Source organism: Panthera leo, chromosome D1 (assembly GCF_018350215.1).
Source record: "Panthera leo isolate Ple1 chromosome D1, P.leo_Ple1_pat1.1, whole genome shotgun sequence".
Classification (NCBI taxonomy): Eukaryota; Metazoa; Chordata; class Mammalia; order Carnivora; family Felidae; genus Panthera; species Panthera leo.
In genome coordinates, this window is record NC_056688.1 from 45,908,729 (window position 1) to 45,935,463 (window position 26,735).

The 26,735-nt window shown below is 44.5% G+C and overlaps 1 protein-coding gene across 3 annotated transcripts in view; it reads left to right on the plus strand.

The window, feature by feature from the left end:
* The window catches only part of ME3 (malic enzyme 3), a 183,807-nt gene that overhangs the window by 16,892 nt on the left and 140,180 nt on the right, over positions 1 to 26,735 (plus strand). Inside the window, exon 1 of one of the 3 annotated variants that reach the window (XM_042907339.1) lies at positions 12,710 to 12,729. The exons of the other annotated variants lie outside the window; for them this stretch is intronic. The gene's annotated coding sequence lies outside the window, so the exon portion shown is untranslated. Of the gene's footprint in view, positions 1 to 12,709; positions 12,730 to 26,735 lie in introns of those variants that run through there. 3 annotated transcript variants of the gene reach the window in all.

The following is a 26,735-nucleotide window of genomic DNA, read 5'->3' on the forward strand; positions in this document are numbered from 1 at the left end:
AAGTCATCATTTATATCCTGGATACGGATGCTTAGATGTATGCTTTTGTGCCAGCAGGAATCAGTTATGACAACATGTGGGGGAGAGTTTATCCCTGGGACAAATATTTGGGTGGAAGTTTTGTGTTTTAAGACACTGAGCACTGATAGTAAATAATATCATTTTGCTGTGAATTAATCACTTCTTATTCTCTTATAGGATCATGTGGAAGGAGATTGTGTACAGTGGGGAGACTCAGGTCATGCTTTTCCATTGAGTATATCTGCTAGAGGAAAAGACATTATTCCCTCCCCAGCTCCGTTTTAGACTCAGATGAGTATAGAAATCTCATTATTAAAACAAAATCAAGAATAACAAACTCTTGTGGGGAAGCACTGACTCCTGAGAGAGCGAGGTGGACACTGGCTAGGGAGAGAGAGAGCTACGCCAAGTTACAGACTTGAGTGGCCCTCGTTCTCAGCTCTGGGGCCAGGAAATGTGATCCATACTCATCTCAGAGCTTCTGTTTCTGGAAGATGGGAGTTGATTGCTTTCAAGTCTCTTTCCAGGCTGACATTGTCTAGAGATAGGATAGGATAGTCACCATGAGAATGACTTTCTCAGGGGCTTCCCAGCCAGCTGGAGAGGCAGAGCCATTCACATTTCCCTAAGGAGGTGAGCAGGGTAGAGCAATGGGAGGAACTCAGGCTGTGGAGTTCTTGGAGGGACCTGGGTCTGCACCCTTGCCACTTAACTGCTGTGTGATCTTAGGAAGCCTACTTGATCTTTCTCTCCGCAAGTCTTCTGTCTGCAGACTGGGATAACAATTCCAACCACCCAAGGTCATTTTCAGGATTAAAAAAAAGGAGGTAACATGGGGCGCCTGGGTGGCTCAGTCGGTTGAGTGTCCGACTCTTGATCTCAGCTCGGGTCATGATCTCAGGGTTTGTGAGTTCGAGCCCTGCGTTGGGCTCTACGCGGACACCACAGAGCCTGCTTGGGATTCTGTCTCTCCCTCTCTCTCTGCCCTTTCCCCACTTGTACTCTTTCTCTCTGTCAAAAATGAATGACCTTTAAAAAAAGGGGGTAACATATATCTACCATGCTTGCTTATCCCACAATCTGATGCACAGTAGGTACCCAGTACATGCTAGTTAGCTCCCATACTCTTTTGCTAATGTTGATGTCGTATTATATAATAAAAGTTCCAGAAATCTGAAAGATAATGTGTCATCCACTGGCACCCTGCACTCCACATGAACTTCTACCTTTTTCCATTGAGAGCTTTTAGTTTAACAAAGGCACATTAAATACTACGTATTTCCTTCAGTGCATTCTGTGAGTTGTGGTTGGTTTGGGTTTTTTTTTTTTTTTTTGCATTTGTTTATAAAAATCAGTAGTAAATGCTGATTTCCCTTTCCCTTGGTAGCTGTAATTGCCATGTTAATGTAAAGGTCTGATTGCAGAAGTGAACACAGCTGTTATGTGCTCGATCTGCACAGCCCCCGGGGTGCTGTGTGTGTCCAGACCCGCAGCGCTCCCTGTGCTTACATCATTTGGGAGGAGGTTTCCAGGACTACAACCTCACAGGCAGTAGTTAATCACCTCAAACTCTGGGCTTGAGGTTAGTCTGGAAGTGAAAAGCCATTTGGGTTTACCACCGAGGGGAAGTAAGAGGATAGAGCATAGCTAAGGTAACCCCTGGGGGGTTCTGTGGGAGCATGAAGCCAGGTGTGACTCATGCCAGGGTGTCTCAGTAAAGGCAGAACCAGCTGTGTGTGTGTGTGTGTGTGTGTGTGTGTGTGTGTGTGTATGTGCGTGCACACACATAGTTTGGGATCTCTTTTCTCATCTGGACATGCCTGTAGCTTCTCTATTGCCTTATATCCAGTTTCTTCTACCCTCAGTCCAGCTTCTACTTTAGCCTCCACTAGATGAGATTTGTAAAGCATGGACACTCCCCTTCCTAGAACTTTCTATGGCTTCCTCCCACCCTTACCACAGAGTTCACACTCTGAAGCACAATGTCCAAGGCGTTTTTCAAAGGGACTCACACTGTAGCCTCCTCATCTCTCGTCCTCACCACGTGCTGTGTTCCTGCCTGCTCCAGAGTTGTTAATGTTCTCATGTGCACACCAGGCTGTCTCTCATCCACTTCTCTGTGCCTCCTGGTCCCATGCTTCTCTTAGTTCTGACAGCGCCTGTGTCTGCTCTTTTGGAAAGCCTCCCTGACAGCTCCAGACCAAATACAGGCTTTTCCTATCTCCACGTTATGCCCCTGCTGTGGCTCTTATCGCACTCCGGTGATGAGTGGAGTTTTTTTGCTTTTGTTTTTATCTTACCCACTGTGATAGGATCCCCCACAGACTGACTGTTCCATCAGTTTTCTTGGCCCCAAGAGCCTGCCTTGAAGCATTGCACACCTAGCAGATGCTTCATAGTATTTGTTGACTGAATGAGCTCATGAGTTCATGCACTAACTGTGCATGTGTAGATATCAGCTGTGGGTAAGACCCAGCCTTTGTTGGTCTTGAAACCCTTTGAGGATTCTGGATAGAGACCTCTTTAATGATTTCCTGATTTGGGGTTCCATTTTGTGCTTCTTTTATTCCTTGTGTAGATGCAAGAATAGTGGTAGGGAAATGGCAATTCTTGCCACACAAATTGTCAGCTTCTCATTTCCTCCTGATTTACTCCTGTGACCTCACAGCACCTGAAAGCCTAGATTTTATTTTGAGAAAGAGAGAGAGAGAGTGTGCGGGAAAGAGAGAGCGGGATTTTATTCTGAGGGAGAGAGAGAGAATCCCAAGCAGGCTTTGAGCTGTCAGCACAGAGCCTGATGCGGGGCTCAAATTCACGAACTAAACCATGAGATTGTGACCTGAGCCAAAATGAAGAGTCAGACACTTAACCACCTGAGCCACCCAGAAAGCCTAGATTTTAGACCCCACTCTGCTGCTTACCAGCTGCTGGGTAACTACAAGCATGACACTTAGAGTAAAACAGTACGAACATTTTTAGGGACACCGTGCCATGCCTTTCACATTCAATCTCCACAACACCCTTTGAGGCACTTAGTAAGGTTTCTTTTCTTTTTTTGGTTTTTTTGGTAAAGACACTGAGAAGTGGAAAAGTCATGTGCACAAGATCACTTGCATAGCAGACAAAAGCTAGAGTATGTGCTGCTGAGACTCCCAAACTTGTGCAGGTTCTACCTGACTGCTTTATCCTCTCCCAGTCTCAGTTTCCCCATCTGAGGCCTCCTAGACTGTTGGGGGATGAGGGAAGGACTGGCGGTTGTGCACATGCTCTGCAGGCTGGCACCTATCTCCTGGTGTGGGGGTGCCGTCCCTGTGGCCTCTCATCTGGACCGTCCTCCTGAACCAGTGTTGGCTGCAGCGGTCAGGCAGTGCTCTGCCCCTGCTCTCCAGTCTAGACCGTGACCTCAATCCCTCTCTTTTTGACTGTTTAAGAGGTAAATACCGTAATACCATAATTAGTCCCATATTATAGGTAAGAAAAACTGAGGCACAGAGAGTATAATAAACAGGGAATTAACCCTAGAAAGTCTGAGGCCAGACCTCCTTCACCCTGCTTCCCGACACTTAACCACTCCACAGAACCTGCTGTTCCCTCAACACTCAGAAGCATCAGGCTTCTGCAAGGGCCATTTTCCCCTCTGTGATCCTGATGGGCTGGTAAATGGTCCCGGCCTCCTCTGCCTGATGCCGTGGGAACTTTGTGAGTCTTCCCTGAGACATGGGGACGAGGTTCAACAACGTAGCCCCAGAAGAACCTGGAAGGGAAATAATCAGGTCAAAAGATCAGAGTTCCAATCCTGCCTCTGCTCTTTAACCAGCTTGTGCTGGTCCCTCAACCTCTGTGAGTCTGTTTCTCTATCTGTAAAATGAAAATAACATCGGGGCGCCTGGGTGGCTCAGTCGGTTGAGCGTCTGACTTCGGCTCAGGTCACGATCTCGCGGTCCGTGAGTTCGAGCCCCGCGTCGGGCTCTGGGCTGATGGCTCAGAGCCTGGAGCCTGCTTCCGATTCTGTGTCTCCCTCTCTCTCTGCCCCTCCCCCGTTCATGCTTTGTCTCTCTCTGTCTCAAAAATAAATAAACGTTAAAAAAAAAAAATTAAAAAAAAAAAAAAGAAAAGAACATCACTGAATTGTTCTAGAAAATGACACATGTTCTCTGAAATTTATAAAGCTCTTGTCTTAGCTTGGGTTGCCTTAACAAAATACCATAGACTGGGTGGCTTACACACTAGTCATTTTTTTTCCCAGTCCTAGAAGCTGGAAGTCTGAGATCCCAGTGCCAGCGTGGCTAGGTTCTGGTGAGAGCCCTCTTCCTGGCTTGCAGGTGGTGGCCTTCTGGCCATGTGTACTCACATGGCTTTTCCTGTGTACATGCACCTATGGAGAGAGAACACTCTGATGTCTCTTCTTCCCAGCCTGAGAGCCCTGCCCTCAGGACTTCATCTTAACCTAATTACCTGCCAGAGGCCCACATCCAAATGCCATCACACTATTGGTTTCAACATATGAATTGGGAGGGAAGGCACAAATACTCGGTCCACCACAGCCCTCAGCCTATGATATTCATCATCATGATGTTAATGAAGAGAAGGAAGGCTACTGTAGGACCAGTCACCCATACCCCCTTTGGGGGATGTATTAAGATCACCTGCAAAGCTCTCACGCCTCAGGTCCATAGACAGTTCCTAATTTTTTAACAGTGCCTGGTGGCATCCAGGATGGAACAAAGATACAGTCTCACTCCTGAAGAATTGCCATGGAGAATTCAATCTAAATTAACTTGTATTGTTCCTTATCATTGATTAGAGTTTCAGTTTGTCCTTAGGGAGCAAGCCAAGGCTAGTGTTCAAAGGAACCTGCCTAAAGTTTCCCAGAAAGAACAATGGACAAACCAGCTGCTATCTATGACTCTTTTTTTTTTTTTCAGAATAAAAAACAAACAAAAACCCCCAAACAAACGCAAAACCCACAACCATTTTCCAGCCCATAGATGTGACCTTCTCTCTTACCTGAGCCTTCAGTAAACATTGAGTATGGGACTAAAATGCTGCCTGCCATCCTTTGTTGTTTGGATAATGCTCTTTTGGAGACACAGATCATTTATTTCAAGCCAAACGCCACAGCTTTTCTGGAAGACAGCTAAGTAGCGGATCTGATTGTGAGCTAAGAAAACTGGGAAGTCCAGTGGCTAAGATGCTCTCCCAGAGTCGTGCTGCCTGCCAGCTAGCTGACATGACCAGCCCTCACCGTCAGGATGCAGGTGTGGAGCCTCACGGCTGCTCAGGCTGCTGGGGGCTGAAGCGTGAGCTCAGGCAGGGGTGAAGGTGGCTCACAGATGGAGGCTGTGGCCCCCATACTCTGTGGTTCATTTGGGGAGGGGGACTTTTTCAATTTTATTTGTGGGGGGGGATTTAAATCAGGGCCTCCACTTCTGACTGACCAGGTAGAGACTTCCCTGAACACCTCTCTCAGGTCTCCCACCTTTTTCCTCTCTCTTCCTCTTCCTTCCCTTTCTTATGCCCCAAATGGCTGTGTGTTGGAGTAGAAGGAGACGGTGTATTTGGGATAGGAATTGGGGGCTGAATTAATGGACTAAGTGCAAGAAGGAAATTCTGGGTCCTTGTGATTCTTCCCTTCTGGATGCCAAAGACAATGTGATGTCAGAGTCAGCACAGGGCTGTGAGCCCTGGCCCTGCTCTTATCCCAGCTCTGCTGCTAAAGGGAGGCCAGTCACTTAACTGCTCTGAGTCCCAGGTGAACCCGTCTGGATAGTGAGATGTAACCGTACAGTATCACTGTGATAACCCACCAGGATGGCAAATGTAAATATGGCTTGAGAGGCAGAAAGTGCTATTTATGTTAACACTTGCATTACTTATAACATTAATTATCAGTCATCGCACTTTCTGTGTGCTGAGTACCAAGCCAAGCATTTTACATATGTTAACTTTTATATCTCATGATAACTTTTGGTGGCCGGTACTGGTATCATTATGATGCCCATTTTACAGAATTTGAAACTGAGGCACAGAATTATGTGACTTGCTTGGGATCACACAGCCAGTGCATAATGAAGCTGGGATTCACATCAGAGGACTTTAGCTCCAGGGTCTGTGCTCTTGACCACCCTTCTATAAATATTAGCTGTAGCCTTGCAAGGAGAAAGATGCATGGGTCCCAGTGGAGTAGATGTCCGCATTATTCCTTGGCTTCCGCTTGTCCAGTGGCCTCAGTCCTCTCTGCTGGGAGCCACCATGCAGCCCACCTTGACTGCCGCCTCTCTGGGTCTGCTCCATCTCCAGGATTCTAAACTGTCTCCGAAGAAGCTCCCCTCCTTCCTATCTGGTCCACCAGATACTAAGGGTAGGCACCTGTGGCTGTTGAATCCTTCTATACCTTGTCCCCAACCCCATGTCCCTCCTGTCGCAAAGTCCTGTTGCTTCTTCCTTTCCAGAGTGCCTCTCACTTTTGGATTCCTGGAGCCGCCATCACGGGCCAGCTGTCCCTGTGTGCTGCGTGTCTGTCACAGTACCCTCTTGGCTGTTTGCTGCTCTGCTCCAGCTTCAGTCAACCATACATCCGGCCCCAAGACAGCTTCCAAAGGCTTTGCTCTGTCGTGTACTGTCCTGTTTGGAGAGACTCGGCTGCTATTGCCTGACAGTCAGAACCCAGCCCGTTTGGTCTGTTGCTTGAAGTATCCTGTGATGAGACCCCTCCAGACTGACTCCCCCCTTACTTCCCTTCACACATACTGTGATCCAGGAAAACAAAACTCTCCCTTCTTACTGGAAGTGCCTTGACTTTCCTGCCTCTTGGCCTTTGCTCAAGCCAGTCTGCTGACCTCTGCAGGCCACCACCACTCCTCTTCATTTGTGCCTAAGAAACCCTGCCCGTAGCAGATACTTAGGAAAACTTTGATGGTGCATGTGATGGACATGCTGTCTTCTTTCTCAGAGTCTTTCTAGCACTGTTCTATGTTGCTCTCTGTCCTGGAGAAGAGCAAACATTTGGATTTCAGATCAACCTGGATTTGTTTTCCAGATACCTGTTAATATGTTCCTCTCTCTCACTTCTACCTAGCAATGGGGCCTCAATGTGCTCTCTGCCTCTCTTTTATTTCTCAAATTAGATTTCTCCTCCATGCCCTTATTTTCTAGTTATTTGATGTAGACAGTGGAACATCGCATTTAACAAGGAGAGCTCCCCAAACCAGCATATCGGGGTTCAAATTGTGGTTTTGCTTCCCCTGACTATGTGACTCTAGACAAATTGTCTAGGCATTTTGTGCTCAGGTTCCTAATCTATAAATTTTATATTTATAGATTTATCTATATATTTTATAATAGGGCTGTTAATAGTACCCCTCATGTCATCATCAACGAAAACGAAATGAGCTAGTACTGAAGCTTTCAGAACGGTATCTGGTACATGCTAAGTCACTAAATGTCAATCTGGCCTTGGTCACGTCTCTCCTGTGTGTCAACAAGCCTACTGGAGACCATAAAGCCACTTTATCCTTTGCAAAGAGGAGTTTCTGTGGCCAGAGAATAAGAAACCAAACCCCCAGCCAGGCCACACGATGCTCGATGGTGACTCAGTGGTCACTGCTGGAATGCACATTGGAGACCCACAGCGTTTTTCTGTGGGAACCCTCAACATCCTGACTCTGTGTCCCTGGGCGCTGGGGCTCGTGTGGTGCTGGGAAGGAGAGTGACTAAGAGCAGCCATTTGGCTGTGGTGACTGACTCAGGAATGAGAGGGCTGAGCGGTGGGGACTCTGAAAGCCCACGCCTCTGTGTGTTTCCTGTCAGTACAACCCTGCTCCATGGCCTGGAGCATCCACAGAGGGGTTCATGTAACTACACCACACCCCAGGTTTCCCTGAAGGATACCGCCTGCCTGGGCCACCACTCACACCTCCTGTGCCCACCTAATACCCTGGGAGGGCCGTTCTGCCCTCAGTCTCCTCAGTGCTCCCCCTTCACGGTGGGTCAGCAGGGTGTCACAATCAGTGCCTTCAGGGCTGGAAAGAACCTTGGGATTGGGGCACAGTGCCGCTCCCCATTTTGCAGTTATGGAGACTGATATCCCAGGGGAAGCAGATAGCTAGCACTGCCTTCAGGACTGGACCCCTAAGAACTGATTCCCAAGTCTGTGTTCCTTCTGGGAAAATCTGTTACAGAATGAATCTGCTTGGCTGTGGTGTGAAGAGGAGGCAGAATCAGGTACAGGTGAGCAAGTCCCAGGTACCAGCTTAGCAGAACCTGCACTCCCTGGTTCTACCCGGCTGTGGGTTTCTCCTCTTCGCTTCTGTTCACCACCCTCTCCCCAGCAAGCTGTGAGGCTCCGGGGAAACAACCGTCTGGAAATAGGCTCTACTTGGGCTTCACACTCTGGCTCTCCTCATCTCTCGAACGTGCCTCTGTTCCCAGTGCCCAGATCACAGCACGGTGACCTTGGCATCAGGCATGCCACTGTGGGGCCATGGACAAGGCGCTTAGCCTCTTGGAGCCCCCGTTTCCTCTTCTGCAATCTTCTGTGCTGAATTAAATGAGATAATTATAGCCAATCCTGGGAACAACGTCTTGCATAGAATGGGCATCTAACGTGCAGTGCCCATTACTTATGATGACCTGTTATTTTTAAGACCTTCGCTCACATTGCCTTTTTTATGCCAGTGGTTCCAGATGCATAAGAATGGCTGAGGGAGCTCTGTAGATGATACAGCCTGATTTAGGAGGTCTGGGACAGGGCTGGGAATGTTCTTTCATTTGTCAAGGAGACTCTGATGTGTATTTAGACTTGGGAACACAGAGCCCCCTCCTTGCCCATTGTCTTCCTATCATGAGTGTTGCCCTAATTCTTTCACATTTCTTCATTCTCTGCAAATTAAAGGCAGGCTCGTGGGTGGGCTGGCCTTAGCTTTGGAAAATTCTGACTGAGGTCTCTAATTTGTCTGTCCCTCCTAATGAGCAGTGTTCCACCAAGACATGGATGTGCAGAGAAGGGGGCCCTGTCCTCTCGGGAGGCAGGAGAGCGCAGGGATTGAAAACACTAGGTTTCAGAATTGGAAATCCCTGTGTTCAGATCCAAGGTATGTCATTTACTGGCTGTGTGTCATTTAGCAATTTCCCTTATCTACCCACACAAGCCCCAGGACCACCATTTTCAAACTATTTACTAAATGTTCTACTCAGCGCGTGGCATCTTCCCCACCCCCCAAACCGGCTGTTCCCCAGCCTCCTGTTTCCCCAGCCTCGGTGACCTGGGCACGTCTGTGACGGTGGGTGCATCCTCTCCAGCATCTTTTCCATTCATGCCCTTCCTGTCAGCCTTGCCTGCCCCTTTGCAGGGTGTGGGCAGCCCCGGATCTGTCTCCCGCAGGGGCTCCTGATTGGCTGTCTCTTCCTCTCAACCCCGCCAGTGCCTCTGTATTGCTGACAGACTCATGCAACACTGTATAGGCACAAACCTCAGCCCGAAAAACCCTTTGCAGATCCTGACTCAGGCCTCTAAGAGCTCCCTCACACTATTAACATGATTATTCAAGAACTAACTACAGTTTCTGAGGAGAAATGCTGGAGGTTGGTGTTCCAAGGAGATGCCAAGAAGTGTGTTTCCTCCAGGCCAGAGGCCTCGTTGGATCAGATCTGCTTCATCCTGTCCATTTTCTTGGCATTTGGACATGTTTGAGGTAAACACTGTGGGAGGTTTGGTTTTTTTACCTAAAATTGTAATGTTGCCTGTGGGCTTGGAAGCTTGGATATAAAGCACCAAGTGGCTGCTTAACCTCGGTAGCAAAGGACAAGCCAGAAACACATTCCCAGTGGTCTGTTTTGTGGAAACCCAGAAGCGGTGCAATCCATAGCATCGTGAGGCACGCAGGAGAGCCCCTGGAGACAAAACCCTCTGAGGCATCCAGCTCAGGCCCCGAGCCTGCAAAGTCCATCTGCACTTATAAAACTCTTCAAGCAAGTGTTCTCAGTCCTGGTCTCACCATCAGAAACACATACTTCTGCTGCTTGCTCTTTTCTCCTTTATGAAAAACAGAGGTGAGTCAAGGTGCCTCTGGTCTTTTGTTCACATGCTATTAGTATGGCCTTGAGCTCTTTTCATCAGAATTCTTTGCGGAAACTCTATACAGAAAACAGATAAAAGCAATGAAAGGTTCACCAGGGGATTTAGATCTTTACTGTAAGTAAGTCATTGTTTGCTGAACCACTGTAGTTCCTGGGTTCCAGAGCTCTGAGGCAAGTGCCCTGTAGGCGTGCTTCGTACAGTTTTATTGTCATGGTGCAGGCTTAGCATTAAACCTCAGCAGTTCAGATTGTGTTATTCACATCCACCTTCAATCACAGTTCTTGTCCATCAAAGCTGACTTAGGAAGCGCCTGGCAGCAGCGGGTGGATGATAAGCTTGGCCAGCAGGGTAGTTTCTGTAAGCTGCCTTATTAGGTAAGAATGATGGCTTGGCTCAAAACCTTAGACACCCCTGGCTTGTATCGGGCGGGCTGCCTTTGACCTCTGCAACATCAGAACCCAGGGCTCAACAGATAGGCAAAACAGTAAGGACTGACCTTAGGATTGGAAGACAATGTAGACTGGCCAACATTGTTTCTATCAGAGAGAAAATCTAAAGCTTTAATGGGTTGGTCTTCATACAGTATCTGAGGCTCCCAGTGATAAGGAACTTGTAACCAGTCTGAGTATACCATTTCCCAGTAAGTAATAGGAAATCTGGTGTCTTTTATCCATGGGGTGGAGAAAGAACATCTTGTCTAAAGCTTGATATTTGGTCAACCTGTCTTCAGTTTAAGAGAGTGTTCCTAAGTTTTTAAAAACTGTTTTCTAAAGTTAAGGGCTTCTTTAAGAAAACAAATGATTGTAAGTACTGCATCTTTCTCTTGTAATGTGTTTTGAAGCCCCGTAGACAGAGCCATGCCTCTGGGAATAGTCCAGCTGCTCTAAATGTTGTAACAAAGGAATACAAGTTCAGGGACATGAACTCAAAATGCTAGACGTTCTCATGACCCCTGTGAGAAAGATAGTAGGGCTCCAGTTTCCAAGCCTGGGTTTTCTTTCCCCAAAAGACAAATCATCAGTCAGGCCCATTGAATTCTCCATATAATCAGTCAGTTTTCGTAGGAGCAAGGAGCGTGCATGTGGCCCACGGGTTTCTGTCTGCAGGAGCTGTTGGGTGTGTTAATGCAGAACGTCAAGGAAGCAAAGTGGACTGGCTCCACACTTGGGCTAATCAGGTGACAGCCACGGTCACCTTACTTATTTGATTTTTTCATCCCATATTTGCCAGTGGGAAATACTAGATCTAGAAGGTTGTCCCCATGTGAAGTCTTTCCTATACCTCTATAGACTTTCCTCTAGGTAGGACTGTAAAACTGAGGCTCAGAAGCCCCTAATTTAGTCAAGGCCTACATCCTACACTGGTCTGCAGAAATCCAAAGTCTGTATTTGCACCTCCTATCTTGGTTACCTAACCCATTACCTAAAAAGGAGCTGGGATCCTAGGCAGGCTACCAGAACAGAAACATTATTAAAGTCTCCAGGGAGGACTCGTGTCTGGATCAAGTTGTAGGCCCTATTATCAAATCATCTACAAGGTCAAGGGCAGACACACTGTAGGATGCTGGTTCTCAACCTTGCACATTGAATTATTTGATGAATTTTAAATAGTGCCAATGACAGTTTCCCCCTCCAGAGATTTTGATAAAATTTGTCTGGGATATAGCCTGGGCATCAGAATTTTTATTTTTTGCTTATTTTTTTACTGTTGCTGATTTACTTTTTTTTTTTTTTTTACTTTTTTTCTTATGTTTATTGATTTTTGAGATAGAGAGAGAGAGACAGAGGGTGAGTGGGGGAAAAGGCAGAGAGAGTGGGAAACACAGAATACGAAGCAGGTGCCAGGCTCTGAGCTGTCAGCCCAAAGCCCGATGCAAGGCTTGAACCTGTGAACTGCGAGATCATGACCTGAGCTGAAGTCAGATGCCTAACTGACTGAGCCATCTAGGCTCCCCTGGGCAGCAGAATTTTTAAAAGCTCCCCAGGTGATTTAGATGTTAAGCCCAAACTGAGAACCAATGCTGAGGAAAAACAGAAATGCTATCTTAGAATGTGAGGCTGGAGCTGTTTAATTATCTGCCGCACCAGGAATAGAACCCAGAAGGGGGTTCTAGTGGCCCAATGGTATTAGGGAGAAGCCTGGAGGTGGGCAGGCAACAGAGCTCAGCTAAGGCTGGGAGCCAAATTGTCATACTAACTACCTGTGATAATAATTGTGGGAGCCAAAAGGTTGATTCTTACCTACCAGCTTGTAATTATTTTGTGTACCTGAATCTTAACTCTCAGAATGGATTATAAGCCCCCTCAGAGTTTGAGATGCCAGTACTCATCCAAAGATGTCTGCCATCTTCACCATCATCCCCAAACTCTAGGCTCAGAAGGGTGGGACCTATGTTATTCTTCTTAATCTCCCAGGCTGCAGAGCACAGGGCCTGCTACTTGTTGACTAGACATGAGGAGGATGGGGGCATCTTTAGGTAGGGGCATGGTCATCCCTGGAAAGACTAATATTTTTATGTGAATTCATTCTAGAAGCCATTCTGCTTTTGTGTGTGAAACTGGGACTGTGTTTGTGTATGCTGACACTGAAGGTACCCTTTCCCGGCAAGTCCACGGGTCTCCTGCCAGAAGGTTAGTCTCCGTGCTTTTCCTTTGGTGCTGGAACACAGGTTTCTGCAGCACAGTAAATCTGCTAGTGCCGATGGCCTTGGCAGAGAGGCCGTAAGGAGATTCACTGGGTCCTGTGGGTTGTGAGTTTGAGGTTGATACTAAATCCTTCAGAGTGAGGAGAAAGGGGCAGACTTCACAAGTCAGCAAAAAAGCTGCCAAGAATGTGCTTGCCAAATGGCTGTGTACATGAGTCTCAGAGCCTTGGTAATTTCACTGTGTGTCTGATTGAAAAATTATATTCATGGTCTTGGGTAAGGCAAGAATAAAAGCAATAGTATAGTTAATATTTGTATGCTTCTGAGCAGAGAAACTTTCAGTTTGAAAAAGTTATTCTTTCAAAGTTGAAAATCACAAGGGACAAGCAAATTTGGTTACAGTTTTGTAAGAAGTCCAGCACCAGTCCTTGTAGCCAGGATACAGAAGGGATCGAAGGATATTGAAATTTGTTGAGCAACTGTTTGATTTACAAGTTGTTTTGTAAAGAGTAGATCATTCAGTACTTGCCACACTCTGTGTTACCCATGAACATGTTTTCAAAATACAAAGATGAGACTATAATCCATCTGCTTAAAGACCTTCATTGGCTTCCAGAACTTTTTGGAACAGAAAACCAATCCTTGATGTGGCCTACAGGGTTTTGCTGGGCTGGCCCCACGGTAGCCATGGTCTGTCCACTCGGATCACAGCAGTTTTCAGATGAGCCCCACTCCTTCCCACCGCAGGGCTCACACTCGTGCTTCTCTCTCCTGCAACAGCCTCCACCTGCCATCCACAGCACAGCCTCTACTGACCCTTCACCTGGTTAGGTCCAGCTCTTCCTTAGATCCCAAGGGAAGTGTATTAGTGAGGGTCCAGGCAGGGGACTAAATCCATGCCAGTTATCTGAACCGAGGGGGTGTCATATAACAAACCATTAAGTACAAAATTATTAGTTAGATAATAAAAATAGTGAAAAGAAAACTCTAAGGCAGGGCTGGAAACTGTGGCTGCTGGACCAAGTCCAGTTCATGTTGTACTGGTATGACCAGTGAGTTGAGAATGGATTTTACATTTGTAAAAAGTTGTTAGAAGAAAATAATACAACAAAGATAGCACGGGGCCCACAAAGGTTGAAGTATTTGCTGTCTGGCCATTTACAGAAAAAATTTGACAACTTTTTTTTTTCTAAGTTTATTTATTTTGAGAGAGAGAGAGCATGCAAGGGAAGGGCAGAGAAAGGTAGAGAGAGAGAATCCTAAGCAGGCTGTGTGCTGTCAGCACGGAGCGTAATATGGGGCTCAAACTCATGAACCGCAAGATCATGACCTGAGCTGAAATCAAAAGTCAAGACACTCAACCCACTGAGCCGTCCAGGTGCCCCACAGAGGTAACAACCCGCAGTTGCAGCTACCACCCCTAGGTCTGCGGGAACGAGTGGGAATTAATAAAACTCAGAAGCTTAATGAGGGGACCCAAAGGCCCTTGATCCAGACCTCTGAGGAGGGGGCGCCAGCCAGTGGCGCTGCTGTCTCTGAGGTGGGTGTGATGAAGCTGGTGTCACAAGTAGCAGAAAACTGCACCCTCCACCAAGCTGCTGCCTCCGGAAGGACACTGCTACCTGGCAAAGAGGCTTTGCAGGTACAGGTGGCACTCAAAGGTACGGGAAGTCCACAGAAACTCCTCAGGAAGCGGGCAGGAAGGAGCAGCTTCCGTCTCTCCCCTCCAGGCTTTCATTCTCCCTCCGTTGCATCCTCTTGGGTGAGCCTTGCACAAAAGCAATTTGCAAGAGGGAATGTGGTCTGCAGAGTCCCAGCCCCCAGATCACACCACAGACTGTAGGGGAATAGGTTTCGAGCATGATCATTCAGTACCAGGCGCAGGAAGCCTTCTCTGAACTTCATGATGTGCTCAGTGCCCTCTATCATATCTTTGTCCTATGTTGTGTCTTTTCTCCACAGCACTTAGTACAGTTAACAATTAATAATAGTAAGCACGTGGGGTGCCTAGGAGGCCCAGACAGTTAAGCGTCTGACTCTTGATTTTGGCTCCGGTCATGATCTCACCCTTGGTGAGATCGAGCCCCACGTTTGGCTCTATGCTGACAACACATAGTCTACTTGGGATTCTTTCTTCCCCTCTCCCTTTGTGCCTCTGCTGCTCATGTTCTGTCTGTCTCTTTCTCTCTCTCTCTCTCTCTCTCTCAAAATAAATAAACTTAAAAAAAATAATAGCAAGCACTTATACAGTACTTGCTATGTGCTTCCACAGTTCTATGTATTTGTCAAGATAAAATCTTCACAACAACTAGAGATAGATACTCATATCATCTCCACTGCATAGATATTGAAACTGAGGCACAGAGAAATGAAGTAACTTACTCAAGGTTATATTCAGCGAGGAGGTCGAATACCCAACCTTTGAACTTAAGATGGTTTTGTTCCAGGGTCTGTGTTCTTCAACTACCCTATGCTGCCCCTCAGTTTCAAGTTAATGTTTGTGACTCTTGATTCGGTGTGTGTCTCCCTCACTAGACTGGCTTCATGAGGGCAGGCATTGGCTCTCTTCCTGCCAGTCATTGTGTCCCCTGTGGCTGCCACAAAGTCTGGCACACAGAAGGCCCTCAATAAATATTTGTTGAGTGGATGAATGCATGGATGAAGAATGGGAGTCACAGAAAAGTTAGGCCAACAGTCAACTGTCCGCGCTGGGATTCCACACAGATCTGTTTGACTCTGGAGCCCATAGTCTTCCCAGCCATGGGCTGGCAGATGAGCGCTTGCCAGCCAGTGATGTGTCAAGTTCCTGATGATGGCCTTGAGGCCATTCAGCACTGTTCTCTGTATTTTGAACAAATGAGTGTTCCTTGTGGTCTTGGGGTTATCCAGAATGTGCGACCAGCTATAATTCTGCATTCTCTGATCACACCGTGTGAGAGAAATCACTGTACTCTGTGGATACAGTCACCAAAGCCAGGGAGCTGGGCCTTCCAGCAAAACTTTCGGAGATGCACACTGTGTTAACCAACTGTAGTTATGTCTGGTGGGGGAAAGGATTCTTGTACTTTTTATTCCATATACCATTCACACGTTTGGATTTTCTGAAAGCGTTTGAAATATCTCTCTATCTGAGAGAGCTCCACATGCTGCATTTTGCGTCTTTTTCTTAGAACCTTTTGCAGTACCATTCTACTCAGAGCACAGCCAACATCCCTACCACAGTATACGAGGTACTCCGTGATCTGGACGTCATGGCAGCTCATTTGCCCTGCCTCTTTGCCTCGGTCTGATGCCAGAGTAGCTCAGAGGAACTGGAGGGGGAAAAAAAAGAGAAAGCAGAAGAGTGGTAGGTTTTACCAACATTGGTTCATTGTTAACCTTCCAATTAACTATAAAATGTAATCGGTATGATGGTCCAGTTTCCTATGTGGGCTCCTTTAAAACCAGTGAAATCTATTTTAGTTTCCTGTGCTGATTGTATCAGATATTCCTATGAACAGTAGCAGCTCTGTATTAAGTGTGACCTAGGGCAATAATCTTGTTGGATGAGGCATTGGAAGAGGGGAAATATGGGTCTTAAAGCTATATTTGTATAGTAAGCATATTATTTTTACTTGATTTTATGTTTATTAGGTCAGAGAATCCATAGATTTCATAGCCACTGCTAGTAAAAGTAGTGCTAGATCTCTCCTGGCTAAAACGGGCTTGATGTAGATTAAGAAAAGTAGAGCATCAAAGGCCATAGGAGTGTTGGATAGACCCAGTCAGTGGAATTCAGGCAGGCCTGGGGGAATACTGGGGCCAGGGGCTGGGAGGCCCTCAGAATGTTCCAGCTTCTCCGTTCTCTCATTGCCAATAAGCTAACCTCTTCTACTTCTCAATTTCTCATTGTGGGAAATATGGCTGCTCCACAGCTCCCAAGTTTACATTAAAATTCCAGTTTCAAATAGATGCTAACTCAGACATCTGTTAGTCCCAATAATAAATTATGAGACTGGTCCAGCCTCAGTTGGGTGGCCAGCCCCAGTCTAGTCACTGGCTGGAAGGAAGAGGTCACAGTGTGCATCATGACTGCTGGAGGGTGTGTGGGATGGTGGTGGTGATTTTGAGCTGGCAGACATTTCCCAAAAATGTCTACTGTATTAAAAAAAAAGGCATTTATAATCCCTATAGGGAAACATGTGGATACACAGAGTCTTTGATAACTATGTGCTTTTGAGCCGGAAGTGCCCCATGAGATTATCTATTGATTGAGCTGTGAACTAAGCTGTTATTTCTATAACAGTGCCTTGGTTACTTGACTCTTGACTGGTAGCTTCAAACAGTATGAAGCAACAACAACAACAACATAATAATAATAATGGCAAAGACATTGTACCTTAATAAACCAGACCCTGTTCTAAGCACTTTGCTTTTTGTTAATTCATCTAAATTAATCCTCACAACAATGGCATCAGGCGGACATGATTATTATTTTCCATTTTAAAGATGTGGTAACTGAGGCACAGAGGGCTGAAATCATTTACTCAAGATCACACCGTCAGTGAGGGGTGGAGCCAGGATTTGAATCCAGCCGCCTCGCTTCAGAGCCTGTACTTCCAGGGGGAGTGGATGGGAATGGCTGAAAGGCTCCAAAGACAAAGCCAGAAAGATATCCTGTGATGGATCAATTCACCAAATAACCAAGAGGGACTCTCATTGGCTGATGATGGCAACTAGAGCCAGGAATAAGAGAAAGTGCACCAGAAAGTGAAGAGGCAAGAAACCATCAGAAACTATGGATGGAAGAGGGGTGCCCGTGTGGCTCAGTCTTGATTTCATCTCAGGTCATGATCTCACAGTTTGTGAGTTTGAGCCCCACGTCGTGCTCCACACTGGAGCCTGCTTGGGGTTTTCTCTCTCTCTCTCTGTCTCTCTCTCTCTCTGCTGGGCTCCTGCTTGCATGCACTCTCTCTCTCTCTCTCAAAATAAATGAGCATTTAAAGATAAATATATGAATGGAAGGAGAAAGACTAGGCAAAAGAGGTGGGGAGAGGCAGGAAGACCATAGAATGAACTGGCAGAAAGAAGAGAAATAGCATCCCATTGTTTTTTAAATTATGGCCTAATTTAAAGCTTGGAACTCTTGATAGCAATGCAGTTGCCTAGCCCACCCCACCCTCACACTTGGGACTGAATGAGAAATCTATTAGATCCACCAAAAAGCCACATGGTTTAACAGACACTGTTAGGGACTCTCATTTCATGACTGTACTGAGTGAGCAGCTGACAGCCTTGTGCGCCCCCATGACCCTGTAGGCATCACTGGATATGACAATGTCTTCCTTTAATCTGTCTGCCATGGCAGGGAAGTGGGTAGTACGTGTTGTAATGACTTCCATTGATAGGAGGGTTTCAAATGAGAACCCAAACTGCTAAGCTTTGATTCTAGCTCTGTCACAAACTAGCCGCGTGACCATTGTCAAGTTGTAGGTTAGACTGGATCAACGAAAGGTATCTGAAATATGTCCTTCCACACATGTCCTTCCGTGTGTCCTGCAGCCTTCCACATCCTCCTCTGGCCATGGCAGACATTAATCAATCACCCAGTCCTCACTGAAATCACTTCCTGGTGTTTATCACAGTGCGCCAGGCATCTACGAACAGTTGCTTAAAGTTGGCCTCCAGACACACTTGTTATCTCTAGAATAGATGATCCCCAAAGCTCCTGTAAACTCTGAAAATTCATAGTTCTCTGAAAGGAAAAAAACTAATTTCATTTTTTGCCTCAAAGCGTTAATTTTCATTTATACAAAAATTAATTTGACAAATGTTCTAATATTTTGATTTTCTTTAAGTATCAAACAGACCTTCTCTCTCCCAATTATAGACTGTATCCCAGTCTACATCATAATTACGATTTGAGTGTTGTTTATACTGAAAGCCTTGTAAATCTTCATTATTAAATTATGTTAAAAGCTTGGACTAACTTGACCTTAAAATTATGTTTTAGGTCAGCTTGAATTTAATACAGCTTTATTTATAAGTACAAGTTTAAAGTTAGGGATTTTCTATTAAAAAAAAAAAGAAAGAAAGGAAAGAAAGAAAGCCCTGAATTTTAAAGTATTTTAGGAAAAAAGTATAAATAAAAACTTTCTGAAGCAATGAAACCAGGCCTGGCCTGCTGATTTTTTAAGAGAAATTCTTAAACCAATTGTAAATAATTCAAAGGTTTGCATTTTGTTTGAGAATTCCAAAATGATTGCTTACAAATTAGCAAGTCTAAGGAGAAAAGAAGTTTAAAAAATATGGTAGAGTTGACCTTTATTGTTTTTAAGTTCCATGAATTCTGTGCCAATAAAAACATTGTGTTTTTTCCCCTGTTGGCCCTGGGTTGAAATTGTTGAAAATGGTGATTTTGCTCCTTTTATTAACCTCAAAGAACATTGTGTCGGGATGGGAAATGAATATTTTAAGCAGGCAAACAATCCTCCCAAAGTAATTATGGAAAAATTTGGAATTGGCGTGAGTAGGTGGGTTTTGATATTCTGATCTGGACTCAAAACAGAAACATTTTGGTTCTGGACACTTCTTTGTGAGGTCTGGAAGAGTTCCCTTGACATCAGTTGTGTCCTGGATCCAAACCTAGACCTTATTTCTGAGGAGGCCTAGTTGGGAGCTTGGACTGTGTTCCATTATTTAACCAATCGCGAGGCCTCAAAAACCTCACACTCTGATGGGAAAATGTACGAAGACAAGTGGCCCCGGGTCAGATGGAGTCCATTATGTAAAACCTCAGGAAATTGGACTGAGGCCCTGGAGGGCAGAGAGATTGTCTGAATTAATGAAATGTCTGAACTGTACAATATTTGACCAGAAAAAGATGTATTATTTTAAGATACATAAGTAGCTGAAACTAACTCCTCAGTGTGTATTACCTGGTAGAGATAGATGCCTGTAAGGTGACCCCTTCCTTTGTAATCAGTAGAATCAGTATGCAAATAAATCATGTGATCAACTTCCTTAAATGATATGTGATCGACATCCTCCCTGCAACTGTATGGCATGATGGAAAGAGATTATATTTTTAATTCAAAGATCTCAGTTCAGATACTGCCCTGAAACTCTTGCGTAAATCCTGACATATCAGAAAAGAGAAGACATGTATTCTAACTAGCAGAAAAGAGAAGACCCTCGAAGGAGACCATATGACAAGAGCTAACAGTCATCACTGATGCCATAGATTGATGCTTAAATGCTCTGCTCTTGAGTTGTGTCATCTGTAAAATGGAACCACAGCCCCTTCCTCATAAGGAAAATCCAATGGCCTATGAGGCCCCAACTGCTTGTCCTCTCCCCAAGCCAGTCTTATCTCATCCAGGTCTTTCTCTTGCTCATACCAGCTGGTCACCTGGACTCCTTGCTCTTCTCTATTCTGGCTTTATGGGCTTTGCTGTGCTTTGTCCTTGGCCTGGAACCCGGTTCCTCCAGACAGCTGTTTGGCAAACTCCCTCCCCTCCTTCAAGTCCACCTTCCCAGAGGCCAACCTTTACCAACCTTTTTAATACCATGGCCTGCTCTACCTGCCATGTCTCGTCCCAGATCTTCCATATCACATTTGACTTTTTTTTTCCTTAACACTAATTGTTAACACACCTCTTTGCTAAGTTACTATGTTTATTGCTTACTATCTTATCTGTCTCCCAAGTAAAACGTCCTTTAAAAGTAGAGACTTTTTTATCAGTGTTTTTCATGAATGTTGCACCTAGAAGAGTGACTAGCACAGAAAAAAGTCACTCAACACATTTTTTAAAAATGAGTAAGTGAAAGCTAAGCCTCCAAGCAACCAGAAAAGCCCATGCAATGTGACACATGTGATTTATTCTGAGGGCAGCCCTAGAGTCCCTTTCATAGAGCCTCTTGGCCCTTAGTTTTAGATAATGTCCCAACAAATAGGCTCTGTGGTTTCCCAGCTCACAGCATTTTAGGAAAGGAAAGACTCAAAAAGGTGGCAATATGAGAACAGCTAGCAGCGATCACTGACCCCTTGACAACAAGGGAGGAGATGGAAACCTTAAAAACAAGCTGGAAAAATTAGATCACATGTCTGAGACCATTTTATGAAGGCACATAGCCCCAGAGGACTTCAGTCCAGGAAATGTTAGAAATGTTATGCATTTATTACGTTTAGAATAATGATTGTAGTCATAAAGATAAGGTTGGATCGTGTTCATCAAACACGACTTAAGAAGGTAAGTAAGAATGTGTATCATACACTGCAGTTTACCAGGACATTTGTTGAACATCTAGTAGGTGCCAGGCACTGCGCTTAGTGCTAGAGATTGAAAGGATGATACGTGTTTGGAGTGTGAAACAGATCATGTTAACAACTGTATTTTCAATTTTTGTCCAAAAATATTGACGTTTTAGCATTGAAGAATGTATAATTAATTACATTGGAAAATTTACTTATACGGAAGAGCTCATTCCCTGGATACATGATTTGTTGCTGTGAACTATTGTGAATCCCAAAGTTAGAGGAGCATTAGTCAGTCGGTCAGCCTTATGCCAAAGGGATAAATTTGCTGCCCTAATTAATGTATGGTATTTGATCCAGATTCTTCCTTCCATCCACTTCCAAAAGGTACTGTGTTGACAAGGAAGGTCAAGTTTGGCAGCAGAAAGAAAGCAGACCTTAGTCAGTACCATATTTTTAATACTCAAATTAACACTCTCTTACGCAGTTTCAGTGTTATTCTGTAACTTTTCATAGGAATCTCTTTTTCACCAACAAGATTATGGATTCCTTAACATTAGAAACAAGGTCATAAATGTGACCAAGTCAGCATTGTGTATGTTCAAATTTAGATCTAACTAATATTTTTCTTTGTCTCCTGTATGTGAACTCTCTCTGTGCAAGGTATTTTTCACGCGATCTTACTTGATCCCTATATTGTCTCTTAAAGAATCTTGTGATGTAGATCTTCTTATCACAGTTGCTGGAGTGAGGAGACTGAAGCTAGTTAGGTTATTTATGATCCTGCCTCTTGTAAGCAGATTTGAATTCAGGTCCTAGACTTCAGGCTAGGACCAGTGGTGTTGAATAATGGGCTTTGGCCATGCTCATACTTAGTCTTTCACTGAAGTTTAATGTCATCTCAGAATATTTTTTACATCTTGGATTATTTATTTTCCTTTTGTCATTTGGACCCTAACTTGTAGATCAAGTTTCACATTTGTGCTGCAGTTTAGCACCCAAAAAAGAAATTTTATATATGGTAGAGCCAGAGTGTATTTGTCTTTATCCTTTGGTTATTTTTCCTTTCCTACTCACATAGCTTGTGGTTAAATTATTTTCCTTAGACTTTCATACAAAAATAATTTGCCTTTGGGTAGAGGCCAAGCACAGACCATTTTCAATCCTCTACAAGATTGTTTTTCTAAGCAGTTCAAATGAAAGAATTCCCATGTCTCACAATGGGCATTTGTAAGTTGCTTATTTTGGGCAATCAGTGCTAGAATGTAGTTTCATTTCTACTCACTCGCATCTTCTCACTACACCTACCCTTAGGAAATGACCCAATAACTACACAAAAAACAAGAACAATGACCCAAAAGCCCACACCAGTTACTGTTTCCAGATTCATGAGAAGTTTGTCTCCTTTGTGTTGAGTTTGAAATTTTAATGAGGCTATTTAATTTTCCACATTTTACATAGCTGTGCATAAAAATTCCTTCTTAGGGACAACAGAGAATTAGAATGAAGAACCTTCGAACTAATTAAAATAATCATATGGCTTACATTTATCAAGCACTTACCTTGTGCCAGGAATAATGCTAGGTGTTTTGTATACATTATTATAGTTAAGACCTACAACACCCTGTGGTAGAGAATTTTCTTTGTATTAAGTAGACGAACCAACACTCAAAGAAATCATTTGTCCAAGGTCACTCAGCTGTAACAAATGCCACATCCAGGACTCAAAAACAAATTAGACTGGCTCCAGAACCTTGTCCTTTATCTTTTTTAAAAAAACTATTATTTTGCAATATTTTAGATATACACAAAAGTTACAATGATAGTAATATGCCCCTCACCCAGTTTTCCCCATGTTAGCATCGTATGTCCAGGATCATTTGTTAAAACTAAGAAACTGATATTGGTACATTGCTATTAACTAAATTCCAGTTGTTATCATATTTTATCAGTTTTTCCACTAAGGCCCTTTTTCTGTTCCAGGATCCAGTCCAGGGTACCACATTGCATTTGGTTGTCCTGTCCCCCTAACCTGTCTGGTCTGGATAGTTTCTGTCTTTCCTTCTTTTACAACCTTGGCAGTCCTGAGAAATACTAGCCACGTATCCTGTAGAATACCCCCCAACTGGGTTTGTTTAATGTTTTCTCATGATTAGACTAGGGGTATGAGTTTTTTGAAAGAATATCACAGAGGTCGAACCCTTGTTCTTAAACACTTCTGATACTGTGTCACTTTCAGTCATGCCTGTATTGTAGACGAGCAGAATATTTCTGTTTGTCATTCTACCTGAGACTGAACTACATCTGTAGTGTGGTTTGGAAAAAAAAAACAACAAAAAGGTCAAGGTTCATTTAAGCTTGTAATATAATTAGAAATCACATGATGGCTTCCTTATTTCCATATTGACAGCTGAGAGCTCGATAATAAATGTCAACACTGAGAAATTCCTAATGAATTCCTAATGTTCAGGTGAAGAGAAGTTCCACTATTTTCATGTTGGAAATCCTTCCAAGAGAAGTAAGCCTAAATATGGCAAAGGTTTTATTCAGAAAAAAAATTTCTTTAGTGCTACTTATGATAATAAGATGTTTAAAAAATAACATAAATGCCCGGCAACAGAGGAATATTTATGTAAATTGTAGCATATTCCTGTAATGGTATAATATTTAGATAATATTTAGTGGAAAAAGCGAGATTCAATACTGTGTATTTGTCACAGTCTGGACGATGTGTGCATTGTCCAGAAATGACTGCAGGAAAATACATACCAAAATGTCAACAGTGGTCATTGGGTGGTGGGATTACGTGTAAGTTTTACTTCCTTCCACTTTTCCATACATTCCATGCAGTTAGGATGTTTATGTTTTCCTTTGTTTAAAAAAAATATTTTCAAAGGAAGAATCTTTGAGAGCAAGACACATGAATTAGGTTTCATTCTGTCTCTAACCCCCAAGCCATAGCACACCCAAGGTCAGCATGCCTTAGTCTGAGTGTGGGGGGCTAGGAAGAGGAAGGGGGTACTCCGCCATGACCCACCTCACAGCACCAACACCCCATACACAGGTGCCCATACCTCGACAGGCCTCAGAGGCAAAGTACACCCCTGGAGCCACTTGACTGTAGATGGAGACCAAGGTGAACACTCACTAGCTCTGTGATCTTGAATCAAAAGGTAAAGGTGTGATTAAGGGGAGTCCCACAGTCTGGATTTGAACCTTGTGCAGGTAATTTTACTCTCTGTGCATCTGTTTCATCATCTATAATGGGAATAATAACAGTATCTACCTTCTCAAAACTGGGAGGGGACAAAGTAAGCTATACCTCTAAAGTGCTTAGAACAGTACGTGGCACATAGTAGGTACTCAGTGAATGGTCTTTAATGTAATGGCCTGTGATAGAACAGTTAATTTTTATTCGCCGGGAATTCGAGAATGCCCTATTAAATGATTTCTCGGTTAACCTCTGACTCTAAAACTCTCTGATTCCAATTATCCAGAGGCTATAGCTTCTGAAACTGTGACTCTGAAAAATACATGTAGGGTCTGAATGTTGCCAGAAGCTCACTAACGTCTATACGTGTAGAAGAATAGTGTCGAAATTCCAGCTTAGATTTCTGAAAGTCAGAAAAGCGTGTCCCAAAAGGACCTCCAACTGAAGGCCATAGCTCTTGGTTTGTCAAGCTGGATCACATAAAAAAAAAAAAAGAATGTGGTTCTGCCAGAGTGGATGTATTCTTACAGCCAAAAATCCTAAAAGTTCTCCTGTGGCCACATGTGACATGATTTAACATTTCAGACATTATATAAAAAAGTAGCTCATTAATTTATTTGAAGCGGTAAGCGCTATAGAACTGGGAATGCCAAACACTTACTATTGAATACAATATTAAGAATAATACCAGTGTAAAAGAAATAGCTTGAACTGTTCCTAGGTTAATGGATACAGAGAAGCTATTGAAAAGCTTAATTTCCAGAGCACTTAATTCAGGGAAGTGTTTGGCAAGTGAAGTGAATGTTTGGGTTTGAGGACTCAGCTTTGGGAGACTACAAAATAAATCCTCAGGCACCTGGTTGGTGACCATTGCCAAGAAACTGTGCAGACAAAGAACTGAAGTCCAAGGTATAAGCACCATGCTGGGAATTGGGAGACCCAGGTTCCCCAGGGAAGGTTGTTCTTGCTTTGGGGAGCCCTTCATGTCCAACCTGGCTCACTGAGTGTCCAGACAGAAAGGAAAACAGGTCTCCAGTCTGCTCGTAGGGAGCAAAAGGGTCTTGGACTCACAGCAAGGATGTAATCCAGCCTGTGTGTTTTGGATCTAAATTAATCCCAAATCAGGCCAGTTCAAAAGAAAGATTTTTTAACCTAGTTGAGATGAGTTTGCAACTTCTACATGAGTAGTAGAAATAACATTTTCAAAGCACTTCACAGCCTCTAGTGCTATAAGTCTTTGGAGCTAGGCGGACCTGGGTTTGAATCCCTGACCCACAATTTATCAGCTGTAAGACCGGGACAAATGACTTAAGCTGTCTGTTCCCCAGTTCCTTCTTAGAGGTGCTGAGAAGTTTACAGGAGATTCTGTTTCAAAGTCCCAAGTACAGAGCTAGGCACATAGTACACACCCAATGGTCACTATTGTCTTTGTTCCTCACGACAACCCTTCAGGTGATGGTCATTATGGCTCCTGTTTTACAGATGAGAAGACTGAAATTAGGAGAAGCTGAGTACTTAGGTCTAAGATCAGGTATGCAAAAGCAGAGGAAGAGCCAGTATTCAGGCCCCATCTTCAGACTTAACTTCTGGGTCTTCCCATTGTGTAACAAGGCAATGCCTTCCTTTCAGTGCAGTACCAGCCAGATAGTCTCTCATTTCAACCAATCAAACAAGTGGTTTTTGACCAGCTACTTTTCTTTGTGCACTTGGGAAACGAGCTTTTGCCCTGAGAGGCTGTGGCAAAGTATCTAAGGCTGTTAAGTTGTGTTGTCCACAACTGTGAGTTTCTGATCCAGAACACCAGCAGTTAAAACAGCCAGAGAGAACAGGTCAGCAGGGTGAGTCCCCATAGATATAAATGGTGGAGAGATGAGTGGAGGCGGGGCCAGGAGGGAGAGGCTGAGGCTTGAGTTCAGGAACAGTGTCATCTGGATTGGGGTGATATCTGGACTTTGGGGCTGTCTGGACCCAGAGCCACAGCTGCCTTAACACTGGACTGTCTGAGGTCTTCCATTGTGCCCTGGCCTTTCTGAGCAACGGTTGGTTCTGTTCCATTCAGGAAACACTTGCCCCCTATGGTCAGCCAGTCACTGCCTGGGCTTTGAGTTGCAGCAAGGCCCCATCATTCCTTCCGAGACTCAAAAGCAGACACTCTGTCAGTCGTTACTCATGCCAATAAACACAGACTTCCACATCCAGCCAATCTGCTTTGGGTAGCAAACAAGAACACCCCCTCATACACACACACACACACACACACACACACACAGTCTGAGGGAGAACCCCAGGATGCCAGATTCAAGCATCCCCAGCCACCCCTGCTTGCTCCTAGCAGAGAGGCCGATGCCTCCCAGTTCTCTGGCCACAGAAAGGAGGGCAAATGGACAGTGGAGCCACCAAGTCCTGGGTCTCCGTCCCTCAGACTGGGCCTCCCAGGGGACTTGGATTTCAAAGTGGAAGGTCTTGCAGTCGGAGTTTTCTGTGCCTTCCACCTTTGTGCACGGCATCCTGCGCCCAGCATATGCCCTAATTTCCACATTTGCTA